Below are 13,048 nucleotides of genomic sequence, written 5' to 3'. Positions count from 1 at the left end.
CAGTTGGAATTGGACCTAAACAGTATGGTAAGTCTTTAGGTGATGGCTATTGTGTCTGTTTGACCTCTTCCAAATGTCAGTGCTGGCAATAAAAAGACATTTTTTCCAATTTAAATAGCTAGAGAATAAAAACAATTTGCCAGTAATGTGAAAAAACCTACAGCACCTGGTGTTCCCATGTGGTCTCCCACCCAAGTACTAAACAGTCCCAACACTGCTTAGCTTCCAAGATCAGATGAGATTGGGCCTATCCAGTGTGGTATGGCTGTAGGTGAGATACAGGCACTTTTTTGCCCTCTTCTACTTCTATCACCAGGTAAGCTAATAAAAAAGTTTCCTAACTGTATTGACTTACTGCAAAAAATCATGTGTTGGTAATGTAAAAAGACCTACAGGACATGATATTAGCAGGGGGTCTTAAATTAAACTACTAAAGAGGCTCAACACTGTTTAGCTGCCAAAAGCAGTTGGAATTGGGCCTAAACAGTGTGGTAAGTCTTTAGGTGATGGCTATTGTGTCTGTTTGACCTCTTCCAAATGTCTGTACTGGCAATAAAAAGAAAAAGTTTCCAATTTAAATAGCTAGAGAATAAAAACAATTTGCCAGTAATGTGAAAAAACCTACAGCACCTGGTGTTCCCATGTGGTCTCCCACCCAAGTACTAACCAGGCCCAACACTGCTTAGCTTCCAAGATCAGACGAGATTGGGCCTATCCAATGTGGTATGGCTGTAGGTGAGATACAGGCACTTTTTTGCCCTCTTCTACTTCTATCACCAGGTAAGCTAATACAAAAGTTTCCTAACTGTATTGGCTTACTGAAAAAAATCATGTGTTGGTAATGTAAAAAGACCTACAGGACATGATATTAGCAGGGGGTCTTAAATTAAACTACTAAAGAGGCTCAACACTGTTTAGCTGCCAAAAGCAGTTGGAATTGGGCCTAAACAGTGTGGTAAGTCATTAGGTGATGGCTATTGTGTCTGTTTGACCTCTTCCAAATGTCTGTACTGGCAATAAAAAGAAAAAGTTTCCAATTTAAATAGCTAGAGAATAAAAACAATTTGCCAGTAATGTGAAAAAACCTACAGCACCTGGTGTTCCCATGTGGTCTCCCACCCAAGTACTAACCAGGCCCAACACTGCTTAGCTTCCAAGATCAGACGAGATTGGGCCTATCCAATGTGGTATGGCTGTAGGTTAGATACAGGCACTTTTTTGCTCTCTTCTACTTCTATCACCAGGTAAGCTAATAAAAAAGTTTCCTAACTGTATTGGCTTACTGCAAAAAATCATGTGTTGGTAATGTAAAAAGACCTACAGGACATGATATTAGCAGGGGGTCTTAAATTAAACTACTAAAGAGGCTCTACACTGTTTAGCTGCCAAAAGCAGTTGGAATTGGGCCTAAACAGTGTGGTAAGTCTTTAGGTGATTGCTATTGTGTCTGTTTGACCTCTTCCAAATGTCAGTGCTAGCAATAAAAAGAAAAAGTTTCCAATTTAAATAGCTAGAGAATAAAAACAATTTGCCAGTAATGTGAAAAAACCTACAGCACCTGGTGTTCCCATGTGGTCTCCCACCCAAGTACTAACCAGGCCCAACACTGCTTAGCTTCCAAGATCAGACGAGATTGGGCCTATCCAATGTGGTATGGCTGTAGGTGAGATACAGGCACTTTTTTGCCCTCTTCTACTTCTATCACCAGGTAAGCTAATACAAAAGTTTCCTAACTGTATTGGCTTACTGAAAAAAATCATGTGTTGGTAATGTAAAAAGACCTACAGGACATGATATTAGCAGGGGGTCTTAAATTAAACTACTAAAGAGGCTCAACACTGTTTAGCTGCCAAAAGCAGTTGGAATTGGGCATAAACAGTGTGGTAAGTCTTTAGGTGATGGCTATTGTGTCTGTTTGACCTCTTCCAAATGTCTGTACTGGCAATAAAAAGAAAAAGTTTCCAATTTAAATAGCTAGAGAATAAAAACAATTGGCCAGTAATGTGAAAAAACCTACAGCACCTGGTGTTCCCATGTGGTCTCCCACCCAAGTACTAACCAGGCCCAACACTGCTTAGCTTTCAAGATCAGACGAGATTGGGCCTATCCAATGTGGTATGGCTGTAGGTGAGATACAGGCACTTTTTTGCCCTCTTCTACTTCTATCACCAGGTAAGCTAATAAAAAAGTTTCCTAACTGTATTGGCTTACTGAAAAAAATCATGTGTTGGTAATGTAAAAAGACCTACAGGACATGTTATTAGCAGGGGGTCTTAAATTAAACTACTAAAGAGGCTCAACACTGTTTAGCTGCCAAATGCAGTTGGAATTGGGCCTAAACAGTATGGTAAGTCTTTAGGTGATGGCTATTGTGTCTGTTTGACCTCTTCCAAATGTCAGTGCTGGCAATAAAAAGATTTTTTTTCCAATTTAAATAGCTAGAGAATAAAAACAATTTGCCAGTAATGTGAAAAAACCTACAGCACCTGGTGTTCCCATGTGGTCTCCCACCCAAGTACTAACCAGGCCCAACACTGCTTAGCTTCCAAGATCAGACGAGATTGGGCCTATCCAATGTGGTATGGCTGTAGGTGAGATACAGGCACTTTTTTGCCCTCTTCTACTTCTATCAACAGGGAAGCTAATACAAAAGTTTCCTAACTGTATTGGCTTACTGAAAAAAATCTTGTGTTGGTAATGTAAAAAGACCTACAGGACATGTTATTAGCAGGGGGTCTTAAATTAAACTACTAAAGAGGCTCAACACTGTTTAGCTGCCAAATGCAGTTGGAATTGGGCCTAAACAGTATGGTAAGTCTTTAGGTGATGGCTATTGTGTCTGTTTGACCTCTTCCAAATGTCAGTGCTGGCAATAAAAAGATTTTTTTTCCAATTTAAATAGCTAGAGAATAAAAACAATTTGCCAGTAATGTGAAAAAACCTACAGCACCTGGTGTTCCCATGTGGTCTCCCACCCAAGTACTAACCAGGCCCAACACTGCTTAGCTTCCAAGATCAGACGAGATTGGGCCTATCCAATGTGGTATGGCTGTAGGTGAGATACAGGCACTTTTTTGCCCTCTTCTACTTCTATCAACAGGGAAGCTAATACAAAAGTTTCCTAACTGTATTGGCTTACTGAAAAAAATCTTGTGTTGGTAATGTAAAAAGACCTACAGGACATGTTATTAGCAGGGGGTCTTAAATTAAACTACTAAAGAGGCTCAACACTGTTTAGCTGCCAAAAGCAGTTGGAATTGGGCCTAAACAGTGTGGTAAGTCTTTAGGTGATGGCTATTGTGTCTGTTTGACCTCTTCCAAATGTCTGTACTGGCAATAAAAAGAAAAAGTTTCCAATTTAAATAGCTAGAGAATAAAAACAATTTGCCAGTAATGTGAAAAAACCTACAGCACCTGGTGTTCCCATGTGGTCTCCCACCCAAGTACTAACCAGGCCCAACACAGCTTAGCTTCCAAGATCAGATGAGATTGGACCTATCCAATGAGGTATGGCTGTAGGTGAGATACAGGCACTTTTTTGCTCTCTTCTACTTCTATCACCATGTAAGCTAATAAAAAAGTTTCCTAACTGTATTGGCTTACTGAAAAAAAATCATTTGTTGGTAATGTAAAAAGACCTACAGGACATGATATTAGCAGGGGGTCTTAAATTAAACTACTAAAGAGGCTCAACACTGTTTAGCTGCCAAAAGCAGTTGGAATTGGGCCTAAACAGTGTGGTAAGTCTTTAGGTGATGGCTATTGTGTCTGTTTGACCTCTTCCAAATGTCTGTACTGGCAATAAAAAGAAAAAGTTTCCAATTTAAATAGCTAGAGAATAAAAACAATTTGCCAGTAATGTGAAAAAACCTACAGCACCTGGTGTTCCAATGTGGTCTCCCACCCAAGTACTAACCAGGCCCAACACTGCTTAGCTTCCAAGATCAGACGAGATTGGGCCTATCCAATGTGGTATGGCTGTAGGTGAGATACCGGCACTTTTTTTCCCTCTTCTACTTCTATCACCAGGTAAGCTAATAAAAAAGTTTCCTGACTGTATTGGCTTACTGAAAAAAATCATGTGTTGGTAATGTAAAAAGACCTAAAGGACATGATATTAGCAGGGGGTCTTAAATTAAACTACTAAAGAGGCTCAACACTGTTTAGCTGCCAAAAGCAGTTGGAATTGGGCCTAAACAGTGTGGTAAGTCTTTAGGTGATGGCTATTGTGTCTGTTTGACCTCTTCCAAATGTCTGTACTGGCAATAAAAAGAAAAAGTTTCCAATTTAAATAGCTAGAGAATAAAAACAATTTGCCAGTAATGTGAAAAAACCTACAGCACCTGGTGTTCCCAGGTGGACTCCAACCCAAGTACTAAACGGTCCCAACACTGCTTAGCTTCTAAGGTCAGACGAGATTGGGCCTATCCAATGTGGTATGGCTGTAGGTGAGATACAAGCACTTTTTTGCCCTCTTCTACTTCTATCACCAGGTAAGCTAATACAAAAGTTTCCTAACTGTATTGGCTTACTGAAAAAAATCATGTGTTGGTAATGTAAAAAGACCTACAGGAAATTATATTAGCAGGGAGTCTTAAATTAAACTACTAAAGAGGCTCAACACTGTTTAGCTGACAAAAGCAGTTGGAATAGGGCCTAAACAGTGTGGTAAGTCTTTAGGTGATGGCTATTGTGTCTGTTTGACCTCTTCCAAATGTCTGTACTGGCAATAAAAAGAAAAAGTTTCCAATTTAAATAGCTAGAGAATAAAAACAATTTGCCAGTAATGTGAAAAAACCTACATCACCTGATGTTCCCATGTGGTCTCCCACCTAAGTACTAACCAGGCCCAACACTGCTTAGCTTCCAAGATCAGACGAGATTGGGCCTATCCAATGTGGTATAGCTGTAGGTGAGATACAGGCACTTTTTTGCCCTCTTCTACTTCTATCACCAGGTAAGCTAATAAAAAAGTTTCCTAACTGTATTGGCATACTGAAAAAAATCATGTGTTGGTAATGTAAAAAGACCTACAGGACATGATATTAGCAGGGGGTCTTAAATTAAACTACTAAAGAGGCTCAACACTGTTTAGATGCCAAAAGCAGTTGGAATTGGGCCTAAACAGTGTGGTAAGTCTTTAGGTGATGGCTATTGTGTCTGTTTGACCTCTTCCAAATGTCTGTACTGGCAATAAAAAGAAAAAGTTTCCAATTTAAATAGGTAGAGAATAAAAACAATTTGCCAGTAATGTGAAAAAACCTACATCACCTGATGTTCCCATGTGGTCTCCCACCCAAGTACTAACCAGGCCCAACACTGCTTAGCTTCAAAGATCAGACAAGATTGGGCCTATCCAATGTGGTATGGCTGTAGGTGAGATACAGGCACTTTTTTGCCCTCTTCTACTTCTATCACCAGGTAAGCTAATAAAAAAGTTTCCTAACTGTATTGGCATACTGAAAAAAATCATGTGTTGGTAATGTAAAAAGACCTACAGGACATGATATTAGCAGGGGGTCTTAAATTAAACTACTAAAGAGGCTCAACACTGTTTAGCTGCCAAAAGCAGTTGGAATTGGGCCTAAACAGTGTGGTAAGTCTTTAGGTGATGGCTATTGTGTCTGTTTGACCTCTTCCAAATGTCTGTACTGGCAATAAAAAGAAAAAGTTTCCAATTTAAATAGCTAGAGAATAAAAACAATTTGCCAGTAATGTGAAAAAACCTACAGCACCTGGTGTTCCCATGTGGTCTCCCACCCAAGTACTAACCAGGTCCAACACTGCTTAGCTTCCAAGATCAGGCCTATCCAATGTGGTATGGTTGTAGGTGAGATACAGACACTTTTTTGCCCTCTTCTACTTCTATCACCAGGTAAGCTAATACAAAAGTTTCCTAACTGTATTGGCTTACTGAAAAAAATCATGTGTTGGTAATGTAAAAAGACCTATAGGACATGATATTAGCAGGGAGTCTTAAATTAAACTACTAAAGAGGCTCAACACTGTTTAGCTGACAAAAGCAGTTGGAATAGGGCCTAAACAGTGTGGTTAGTCTTTAGGTGATGGCTATTGTGTCTGTTTGACCTCTTCCAAATGTCTGTACTGGCAATAAAAAGAAAAAGTTTCCAATTTAAATAGCTAGAGAATAAAAACAATTTGCCATTAATGCGAAAAAACCTACATCACGTGATGTTCCCATGTGGTCTCCCACCTAAGTACTAACAAGGCCCAACACTGCTTAGCTTCCAAGATCAGACGAGATTGGGCCTATCCAATGAGGTATTGCTGTAGGTGAGATACAGGCACTTTTTTGCCCTCTTTTACTTCTATCACCAGGTAAGCTAATAAAAAAGTTTCCTAACTGTATTGGCATACTGAAAAAAATCATGTGTTGGTAATGTAAAAAGACCTACAGGACATGATATTAGCAGGGGGTCTTAAATTAAACTACTAAAGAGGCTCAACACTGTTTAGCTGCCAAAAGCAGTTGGAATTGGGCCTAAACAGTGTGGTAAGTCTTTAGGTGATGGCTATTGTGTCTGTTTGACCTCTTCCAAATGTCTGTACTGGCAATAAAAAGAAAAAGTTTCCAATTTAAATAGCTAGAGAATAAAAACAATTTGCCAGTAATGTGAAAAAACCTACAGCACCTGGTGTTCCAATGTGGTCTCCCACCCAAGTACTAACCAGGCCCAACACTGCTTAGCTTCCAAGATCAGACGAGATTGGGCCTATCCAATACGGTATGGCTGTAGGTGAGATACAGGCACTTTTTTGCCCTCTTCTACTTCTATCACCAGGTAAGCTAATAAAAAAGTTTCCTAACTGTATTGGCTTACTGAAAAAAAACATGTGTTGGTAATGTAAAAAGACCTACAGGACATGTTATTAGCAGGGGGTCTTAAATTAAACTACTAAAGAGGCTCAACACTGTTTAGCTGCCAAAAGCAGTTGGAATTGGGCCTAAACAGTGTGGTAAGTCTTTAGGTGATGGCTATTGTGTCTGTTTGACCTCTTCCAAATGTCTGTACTGGCAATAAAAAGAAAACGTTTCCAATTTAAATAGCTAGAGAATAAAAACAATTTGCCAGTAATGTGAAAAAAACCTACAGCACCTGGTGTTCCCATGTGGTCTCCCACCCAAGTACTAACCAGGCCCAACACTGCTTAGCTTCCAACATCAGGCGAGATTGGGCCTATCCAATGTGGTATGGCTGTAGGTGAGATACAGGCACTTTTTTGCCCTCTTCTACTTCTATCACCAGGTAAGCTAATAAAAAAGTTTCCTAACTGTATTGGCTTACTGAAAAAAATCATGTGTTGGTAATGTAAAAAGACCTACAGGACATGATATTAGCAGGGGGTCTTATATTAAACTACTAAAGAGGCTCAACACTGTTTAGCTGCCAAAAGCAGTTGGAATTGGGCCTAAACAGTGTGGTAAGTCTTTAGGTGATGGCTATTGTGTCTGTTTGACCTCTTCCAAATGTCTGTACTGGCAATAAAAAGAAAACGTTTCCAATTTAAATAGCTAGAGAATAAAAACAATTGGCCAGTTATGTAAAAAAACCTACAGCACCTGGTGTTCCCATGTGGTCTTCCACCCAAGTACTAACCAGGCCCAACACTGCTTAGCTTCCAACATCAGACGAGATTGGGCCTATCCAATGTGGTATGGCTGTAGGTGAGATACAGGCACTTTTTTGCCCTCTTCTACTTCTATAACCAGGTAAGGTAATAAAAAAGTTTCCTAACTGTATTGGCTTACTGAAAAATATCATGTGTTGGTAATGTAAAAAGACCTACAGGACATGATATTAGCAGGGGGTCTTAAATTAAACTACTAAAGAGGCTCAACACTGTTTAGCTGCCAAAAGCAGTTGGAATTGGGCCTAAACAGTGTGGTAAGTCTTTAGGTGATGGCTATTGTGTCTGTTTGACCTCTTCCAAATGTCTGTACTGGCAATAAAAAGAAAAAGTTTCCAATTTAAATAGCTAGAGAATAAAAACAATTTGCCAGTAATGTGAAAAAACCTACAGCACCTGGTGTTCCAATGTGGTCTCCCACCCAAGTACTAACCAGACCCAACACTGCTTAGCTTCCAAGATCAGACGAGATTGGGCCTATCCAATGTGGTATGGCTGCAAATGAGATACAGGCACTTTTTTGCCCTCTTCTACTTCTATCACCAGGTAAGCTAATAAAAAAGTTTCCTTACTGTATTGGCATACTGAAAAAAATCATGTGTTGGTAATGTAAAAAGACCTACAGGACATGATATTAGCAGGGGGTCTTAAATTAAACTACTAAAGAGGCTCAACACTGTTTAGCTGCCAAAAGCAGTTGGAATTGGGCCTAAACAGTGTGGTAAGTCTTTAGGTGATGGCTATTGTGTCTGTTTGACCTCTTCCAAATGTCTGTACTGGCAATAAAAAGAAAAAGTTTCCAATTTAAATAGCTAGAGAATAAAAACAATTTGCCAGTAATGTGGAAAAACCTACAGCACCTGGTGTTCCCATGTGGTCTCCCACCCAAGTACTAACCAGGCCCAACACTGCTTAGCTTCCAAGATCAGACGAGATTGGGCCTATCCAATGTGGTATGGTTGTAGGTGAGATACAGGCACTTTTTTGCCCTCTTCTACTTCTATCACCAGGTAAGCTAATACAAAAGTTTCCTAACTGTATTGGCTTACTGAAAAAAATCATGTGTTGGTAATGTAAAAAGACCTACAGGACATGATATTAGCAGGGGGTCTTAAATTAAACTACTAAAGAGGCTCAACACTGTTTAGCTGCCAAAAGCAGTTGGAATTGGGCCTAAACAGTGTGGTAAGCCTTTAGGTGATGGCTATTGTGTCTGTTTGACCTCTTCCAAATGTCAGTGCTGGCAATAAAAAGAAAAAGTTTCCAATTTAAATAGCTAGAGAATAAAAACAATTTGCCAGTAATGTGAAAAAACCTACAGCACCTGGTGTTCCCATGTGGTCTCCCACCCAAGTACTAACCAGGACCAACACTGCTTAGCTTCCAAGATCAGACGAGATTGGGCCTATCTAACGTGGTATGGCTGTAGGTGAGATACAGGCACTTTTTTGCCCTCTTCTACTTCTGTCACCAGGTAAGCTAATAAAAAAGTTTCCTAACTGTATTGGCTTACTAAAAAAAAATCATGAGTTGATAATGTAAAAAGACCTACAGGACATGTTATTAGCAGGGGGTCTTAAATTAAACTACTAAAGAGGCTCAACACTGTTTAGCTGCCAAAAGCAGTTGGAATTGGGCCTTAACAGTATGGTAAGTCTTTAGGTGATGGCTATTGTGTCTGTTTGACCTCTTCCAAATGTCTGTGCTGGCAATAAAAAGATAACGTTTCCAATTTAAATAGCTAGAGAATAAAAACAATTTGCCAGTAATGTGAAAAACCTACAGCACCTGATGTTCCCATGTGGTCTCCCACCCAAGTACTAACCAGGCCCAACACAGCTTAGCTTCCAAGATCAGATGAGATTGGGCCTATCCAATGTGGTATGGCTGTAGGTGAGATACAGGCACTTTTTTGCTCTCTTCTACTTCTATCACCATGTAAGCTAATAAAAAAGTTTCCTAACTGTATTGGCTTACTGAAAAAAAATCATGTGTTGGTAATGTAAAAAGACCTACAGGACATGATATTAGCAGGGGGTCTTAAATTAAACTACTACAGAGGCTCAACACTGTTTAGCTGCCAAAAGCAGTTGGAATTGGGCCTAAACAGTGTGGTAAGTCTTTAGGTGATGGCTATTGTGTCTGTTTGACCTCTTCCAAATGTCTGTACTGGCAATAAAAAGAAAAAGTTTCCAATTTAAATAGCTAGAGAATAAAAACAATTTGCCAGTAATGTGAAAAAACCTACAGCACCTGGTGTTCCAATGTGGTCTCCCACCCAAGTACTAACCAGGCCCAACACTGCTTAGCTTCCAAGATCAGACAAGATTGGGCCTATCCAATGTGGTATGGCTGTAGGTGAGATACCGGCACTTTTTTTCCCTCTTCTACTTCTATCACCAGGTAAGCTAATAAAAAAGTTTCCTGACTGTATTGGCTTACTGAAAAAAATCATGTGTTGGTAATGTAAAAAGACCTAAAGGACATGATATTAGCAGGGGGTCTTAAATTAAACTACTACAGAGGCTCAGCACTGTTTAGCTGCCAAAAGCAGTTGGAATTGGGCCTAAACAGTGTGGTAAGTCTTTAGGTGATGGCTATTGTGTCTGTTTGACCTCTTCCAAATGTCTGTACTGGCAATAAAAAGAAAAAGTTTCCAATTTAAATAGCTAGAGAATAAAAACAATTTGCCAGTAATGTGAAAAAACCTACATCACCTGATGTTCCCATGTGGTCTCCCACCCAAGTACTAACCAGGCCCAACACTGCTTAGCTTCCAAGATCAGACGAGATTGGGCCTATCCAATGTGGTATGGCTGTAGGTGAGATACAGGCACTTTTTTACCCTCTTCTACTTCTATCACCAGGTAAGCTAATAAAAAAGTTTCCTAACTGTATTGGCATACTGAAAAAAATCATGTGTTGGTAATGTAAAAAGACCTACAGGACATGATATTAGCAGGGGGTCTTAAATTAAACTACTAAAGAGGCTCAACACTGTTTAGCTGCCAAAAGCAGTTGGAATTGGGCCTAAACAGTGTGGTAAGTCTTTAGGTGATGGCTATTGTGTCTGTTTGACCTCTTCCAAATGTCTGTACTGGCAATAAAAAGAAAAAGTTTCCAATTTAAATAGCTAGAGAAAAAAAACAATTTGCCAGTAATGTGAAAAAACCTACATCACCTGATGTTCCCATGTGGTCTCCCACCCAAGGACTAACCAGGCCCAACACTGCTTAGCTTCCAAGATCAGACGAGATTGGGCCTATCCAATGTGGTATGGCTGTTGGTGATATACAGGCACTTTTTTGCCCTCTTCTACTTCTATCACCAGGTAAGCTAATAAAAAAGTTTCCTAACTGTATTGGCATACTGAAAAAAATCATGTGTTGGTAATGTAAAAAGACCTACAGGACATGATATTAGCAGGGGGTCTTAAATTAAACTACTAAAGAGGCTCAACACTGTTTAGATGCCAAAAGCAGTTGGAATTGGGCCTAAACAGTGTGGTAAGTCTTTAGGTGATGGCTATTGTGTCTGTTTGACCTCTTCCAAATGTCTGTACTGGCAATAAAAAGAAAAAGTTTCCAATTTAAATAGCTAGAGAATAAAAACAATTTGCCAGTAATGTGAAAAAACCTACAGCACCTGGTGTTCCAATGTGGTCTCCCACCCAAGTACTAACCAGGCCCAACACTGCTTAGCTTCCAAGATCAGACAAGATTGGGCCTATCCAATGTGGTATGGCTGTAGGTGAGATACCGGCACTTTTTTTCCCTCTTCTACTTCTATCACCAGGTAAGCTAATAAAAAAGTTTCCTGACTGTATTGGCTTACTGAAAAAAATCATGTGTTGGTAATGTAAAAAGACCTAAAGGACATGATATTAGCAGGGGGTCTTAAATTAAACTACTACAGAGGCTCAGCACTGTTTAGCTGCCAAAAGCAGTTGGAATTGGGCCTAAACAGTGTGGTAAGTCTTTAGGTGATGGCTATTGTGTCTGTTTGACCTCTTCCAAATGTCTGTACTGGCAATAAAAAGAAAAAGTTTCCAATTTAAATAGCTAGAGAATAAAAACAATTTGCCAGTAATGTGAAAAAACCTACATCACCTGATGTTCCCATGTGGTCTCCCACCCAAGTACTAACCAGGCCCAACACTGCTTAGCTTCCAAGATCAGACGAGATTGGGCCTATCCAATGTGGTATGGCTGTAGGTGAGATACAGGCACTTTTTTACCCTCTTCTACTTCTATCACCAGGTAAGCTAATAAAAAAGTTTCCTAACTGTATTGGCATACTGAAAAAAATCATGTTTTGGTAATGTAAAAAGACCTACAGGACATGATATTAGCAGGGGGTCTTAAATTAAACTACTAAAGAGGCTCAACACTGTTTAGCTGCCAAAAGCAGTTGGAATTGGGCCTAAACAGTGTGGTAAGTCTTTAGGTGATGGCTATTGTGTCTGTTTGACCTCTTCCAAATGTCTGTACTGGCAATAAAAAGAAAAAGTTTCCAATTTAAATAGCTAGAGAAAAAAAACAATTTGCCAGTAATGTGAAAAAACCTACATCACCTGATGTTCCCATGTGGTCTCCCACCCAAGGACTAACCAGGCCCAACACTGCTTAGCTTCCAAGATCAGACGAGATTGGGCCTATCCAATGTGGTATGGCTGTTGGTGATATACAGGCACTTTTTTGCCCTCTTCTACTTCTATCACCAGGTAAGCTAATAAAAAAGTTTCCTAACTGTATTGGCATACTGAAAAAAATCATGTGTTGGTAATGTAAAAAGACCTACAGGACATGATATTAGCAGGGGGTCTTAAATTAAACTACTAAAGAGGCTCAACACTGTTTAGATGCCAAAAGCAGTTGGAATTGGGCCTAAACAGTGTGGTAAGTCTTTAGGTGATGGCTATTGTGTCTGTTTGACCTCTTCCAAATGTCTGTACTGGCAATAAAAAGAAAAGGTTTCCAATTTAAATAGCTAGAGAAAAAAACAATTTGCCAGTAATGTGAAAAAACCTACATCACCTGATGTTCCCATGTGGTCTCCCACCCAAGTACTAACCAGGCCCAACACTGCTTAGCTTCCAAGATCAGACAAGATTGGGCCTATCCAATGTGGTATGGTTGTAGGTGAGATACAGGCACTTTTTTGCCCTCTTCTACTTCTATCACCAGGTAAGCTAATACAAAAGTTTCCTAACTGTATTGGCTTGCTGAAAAAAATCATGTGTTGGTAATGTAAAAAGACCTACAGGACATGATATTAGCAGGGGGTCTTAAATTAAACTACTAAAGAGGCTCAACACTGTTTAGCTGCCAAAAGCAGTTGGAATTGGGCCTAAACAGTGTGGTAAGTCTTTAGGTGATGGCTATTGTGTCTGTTTGAC

The 13,048-nt window shown here is 39.7% G+C and overlaps 16 non-coding genes and 12 pseudogenes across 16 annotated transcripts; all 28 read right to left on the bottom strand.

Annotated features, from left to right (window-relative positions):
* Positions 1 to 154: 154 nt before the first annotated feature.
* Positions 155 to 273, bottom strand: LOC146043444 (5S ribosomal RNA). Its single transcript, XR_014464437.1, has one exon. It is a non-coding gene; the product is annotated as a 5S ribosomal RNA (ribosomal RNA).
* Positions 274 to 618: 345 nt separating this feature from the next.
* On the bottom strand, positions 619 to 737 carry LOC146044392 (5S ribosomal RNA). The gene has a single exon (XR_014464882.1). It is a non-coding gene; the product is annotated as a 5S ribosomal RNA (ribosomal RNA).
* A 345-nt stretch (positions 738 to 1,082) lies between these two features.
* LOC146044391 (5S ribosomal RNA) lies at positions 1,083 to 1,201 on the bottom strand. The gene has a single exon (XR_014464881.1). It is a non-coding gene; the product is annotated as a 5S ribosomal RNA (ribosomal RNA).
* A 345-nt stretch (positions 1,202 to 1,546) lies between these two features.
* On the bottom strand, positions 1,547 to 1,665 carry LOC146044379 (5S ribosomal RNA). Its single transcript, XR_014464879.1, has one exon. It is a non-coding gene; the product is annotated as a 5S ribosomal RNA (ribosomal RNA).
* Positions 1,666 to 2,010: 345 nt separating this feature from the next.
* On the bottom strand, positions 2,011 to 2,129 carry LOC146044900 (5S ribosomal RNA). Its single transcript, XR_014465336.1, has one exon. It is a non-coding gene; the product is annotated as a 5S ribosomal RNA (ribosomal RNA).
* Positions 2,130 to 2,474: 345 nt separating this feature from the next.
* LOC146044366 (5S ribosomal RNA) lies at positions 2,475 to 2,593 on the bottom strand. The gene has a single exon (XR_014464876.1). It is a non-coding gene; the product is annotated as a 5S ribosomal RNA (ribosomal RNA).
* Positions 2,594 to 2,938: 345 nt separating this feature from the next.
* On the bottom strand, positions 2,939 to 3,057 carry LOC146044354 (5S ribosomal RNA). The gene has a single exon (XR_014464873.1). It is a non-coding gene; the product is annotated as a 5S ribosomal RNA (ribosomal RNA).
* Positions 3,058 to 3,402: 345 nt separating this feature from the next.
* Positions 3,403 to 3,521, bottom strand: LOC146043502 (5S ribosomal RNA). The gene has a single exon (XR_014464494.1). It is a non-coding gene; the product is annotated as a 5S ribosomal RNA (ribosomal RNA).
* A 346-nt stretch (positions 3,522 to 3,867) lies between these two features.
* LOC146044885 (5S ribosomal RNA) lies at positions 3,868 to 3,986 on the bottom strand. Its single transcript, XR_014465322.1, has one exon. It is a non-coding gene; the product is annotated as a 5S ribosomal RNA (ribosomal RNA).
* Positions 3,987 to 4,331: 345 nt separating this feature from the next.
* Positions 4,332 to 4,450, bottom strand: LOC146044317 (5S ribosomal RNA; annotated as a pseudogene).
* Positions 4,451 to 4,795: 345 nt separating this feature from the next.
* LOC146043836 (5S ribosomal RNA) lies at positions 4,796 to 4,914 on the bottom strand (annotated as a pseudogene).
* A 345-nt stretch (positions 4,915 to 5,259) lies between these two features.
* LOC146044201 (5S ribosomal RNA) lies at positions 5,260 to 5,378 on the bottom strand (annotated as a pseudogene).
* A 345-nt stretch (positions 5,379 to 5,723) lies between these two features.
* On the bottom strand, positions 5,724 to 5,832 carry LOC146044340 (5S ribosomal RNA; annotated as a pseudogene).
* Positions 5,833 to 6,177: 345 nt separating this feature from the next.
* LOC146044300 (5S ribosomal RNA) lies at positions 6,178 to 6,296 on the bottom strand (annotated as a pseudogene).
* Positions 6,297 to 6,641: 345 nt separating this feature from the next.
* LOC146043403 (5S ribosomal RNA) lies at positions 6,642 to 6,760 on the bottom strand. The gene has a single exon (XR_014464395.1). It is a non-coding gene; the product is annotated as a 5S ribosomal RNA (ribosomal RNA).
* A 346-nt stretch (positions 6,761 to 7,106) lies between these two features.
* LOC146043861 (5S ribosomal RNA) lies at positions 7,107 to 7,225 on the bottom strand (annotated as a pseudogene).
* A 345-nt stretch (positions 7,226 to 7,570) lies between these two features.
* On the bottom strand, positions 7,571 to 7,689 carry LOC146043776 (5S ribosomal RNA; annotated as a pseudogene).
* A 345-nt stretch (positions 7,690 to 8,034) lies between these two features.
* Positions 8,035 to 8,153, bottom strand: LOC146044005 (5S ribosomal RNA; annotated as a pseudogene).
* Positions 8,154 to 8,498: 345 nt separating this feature from the next.
* On the bottom strand, positions 8,499 to 8,617 carry LOC146043187 (5S ribosomal RNA). Its single transcript, XR_014464181.1, has one exon. It is a non-coding gene; the product is annotated as a 5S ribosomal RNA (ribosomal RNA).
* A 345-nt stretch (positions 8,618 to 8,962) lies between these two features.
* On the bottom strand, positions 8,963 to 9,081 carry LOC146043856 (5S ribosomal RNA; annotated as a pseudogene).
* A 345-nt stretch (positions 9,082 to 9,426) lies between these two features.
* LOC146043178 (5S ribosomal RNA) lies at positions 9,427 to 9,545 on the bottom strand. Its single transcript, XR_014464172.1, has one exon. It is a non-coding gene; the product is annotated as a 5S ribosomal RNA (ribosomal RNA).
* Positions 9,546 to 9,891: 346 nt separating this feature from the next.
* LOC146043660 (5S ribosomal RNA) lies at positions 9,892 to 10,010 on the bottom strand. The gene has a single exon (XR_014464651.1). It is a non-coding gene; the product is annotated as a 5S ribosomal RNA (ribosomal RNA).
* A 345-nt stretch (positions 10,011 to 10,355) lies between these two features.
* LOC146043521 (5S ribosomal RNA) lies at positions 10,356 to 10,474 on the bottom strand. Its single transcript, XR_014464514.1, has one exon. It is a non-coding gene; the product is annotated as a 5S ribosomal RNA (ribosomal RNA).
* Positions 10,475 to 10,819: 345 nt separating this feature from the next.
* Positions 10,820 to 10,938, bottom strand: LOC146044142 (5S ribosomal RNA; annotated as a pseudogene).
* Positions 10,939 to 11,283: 345 nt separating this feature from the next.
* On the bottom strand, positions 11,284 to 11,402 carry LOC146043659 (5S ribosomal RNA). The gene has a single exon (XR_014464650.1). It is a non-coding gene; the product is annotated as a 5S ribosomal RNA (ribosomal RNA).
* Positions 11,403 to 11,747: 345 nt separating this feature from the next.
* Positions 11,748 to 11,866, bottom strand: LOC146043520 (5S ribosomal RNA). Its single transcript, XR_014464513.1, has one exon. It is a non-coding gene; the product is annotated as a 5S ribosomal RNA (ribosomal RNA).
* A 345-nt stretch (positions 11,867 to 12,211) lies between these two features.
* Positions 12,212 to 12,330, bottom strand: LOC146044141 (5S ribosomal RNA; annotated as a pseudogene).
* Positions 12,331 to 12,674: 344 nt separating this feature from the next.
* Positions 12,675 to 12,793, bottom strand: LOC146043932 (5S ribosomal RNA; annotated as a pseudogene).
* Positions 12,794 to 13,048: the final 255 nt, after the last annotated feature.

Source organism: Crinia signifera, chromosome 19 (assembly GCF_055691185.1).
Source record: "Crinia signifera chromosome 19, ASM5569118v1, whole genome shotgun sequence".
Classification (NCBI taxonomy): Eukaryota; Metazoa; Chordata; class Amphibia; order Anura; family Myobatrachidae; genus Crinia; species Crinia signifera.
The sequence above is the reverse complement of the archived record's forward strand: the minus strand, read 5'-3'. Positions and strand labels throughout refer to the sequence as shown.